We start from the raw sequence: 1444 nt of genomic DNA, 5'->3' as shown, positions 1-1444 counted from the left end.
GCACCAAGCTCAACTTGTATGTTTGCTGATCCAGTTCTAGAATCAATCATTTTATCCCAAGGAGTCCTAGTTCCTCTTATTAGAGAATAGTATTATAAACCAAGATTTTTTTCTAAGTATGCTTGTTGATATTGAGATAGTGCTGCATCTAGAACCTCTTAATGATAAAGACAAGACATGTAGGTATATTAACTCGTATGCACAAAGTTATAGACATTTGACGCATAGTCATCTGTATCTTCTTTTTGGCATCCAAAATATCTTTAATAACAGGATAAGGTCCAGGGTTAGGTTTTGTAGCCTTGGCTGGCCCGTCTGCCTCTGGCACGCTCAAACTTCTGGCCCTAGGGTTTGATGTGGCAGTGGCGGGTTCCTCGAGCCTCACTAAAATGCCCGTAACACCTCTCAGTCCTTGTGAGGACCAGACAGCAGGATGGTGCCCCGGCTTTAACGGAGTCCAAGGCCAGCTGGTTAAAGATGAGGATCTTGCCCCCAAGCTTGAGGATTTAGGTGAGGGCCCGGCCACCTTGAGATTAGGCATGTTCAGAACACACACATCATCTGTGACTGTCTCCACTGCCACTGCTGTCTGTTCTCCCGACCAGGAAGCTTCATCTTCCGGATCATCCGGGATAAGAACAGGCAGCCAGTTGGCATGACTCATGAACAACTTCTTCAGCATAACTAGGTTGGAGGTAGATTAGTTCGTCTGACCAGAAACCTGTCCAGCTTGACCAACAGGTCATCTACCAACAGGTAGATGTCCTGGATCTTGGGTTCTTTGTGCCGAATCTTGCGGTCTTTGTTGTGCCGGATGTTGACACCCATGATGGGGCCTCCTGATCATCCAGACCCAGAAAGCGTCATCTGTATCTTTATCAAGGTACATGAGTTCATACTGCTGTCTAATACTGATGCCCAAGTCTAATCCATTACCATACAGATCATTCTGTATGCTTCCTGTCTTTGCCTCACTGAAAACAGTGAGAAATTCAACTCCTACCATCTATCATCCCTCTATATAATTGTCTGACTCAAGTATACATATATGGTGATTTCAAAATTATTAAACTGTGTCCCTATGGAATTTTTTTTCAAAAAGATTGTAATATTTATGAATGTTGACTCTACTGATTGTCCTATAGATTCCACTCATTTCTACAATTACTTAATGCACCATATTTTTGTATTAAATAACTATTGTGCATAATTTCATCTAAAATTTCTTATTCTTCTTAAAAAGGAGTCTCTAAAAACTATATAAACTTCAGGATACATGCAACAACATAAAACTGCCTATACAAGAAGGTGTGTGTGTCTATCTCTGTGTGTCTCTGTGTGTCTGTGTCTGTGTGTGACTGTGTGTCTATGTAGACAGGATCTTACTACTAATTCATGATTGTCCTACTTCTATTTCCTGAAAGCTGGAATAGCAGGCATGTCA

The 1444-nt window shown here is 41.6% G+C and overlaps 1 pseudogene; it reads right to left on the bottom strand.

Moving 5' to 3' along the window:
* Nucleotides 1–242: 242 nt before the first annotated feature.
* LOC125343667 lies at nt 243–828 on the bottom strand (annotated as a pseudogene).
* Nucleotides 829–1444: the final 616 nt, after the last annotated feature.

This window comes from Perognathus longimembris, chromosome 28 (genome assembly GCF_023159225.1).
Source record: "Perognathus longimembris pacificus isolate PPM17 chromosome 28, ASM2315922v1, whole genome shotgun sequence".
Taxonomy (NCBI): Eukaryota; Metazoa; Chordata; class Mammalia; order Rodentia; family Heteromyidae; genus Perognathus; species Perognathus longimembris.
Note: the sequence above shows the minus strand (reverse complement) of the source record. Positions and strands in the feature narration are given on the sequence as shown.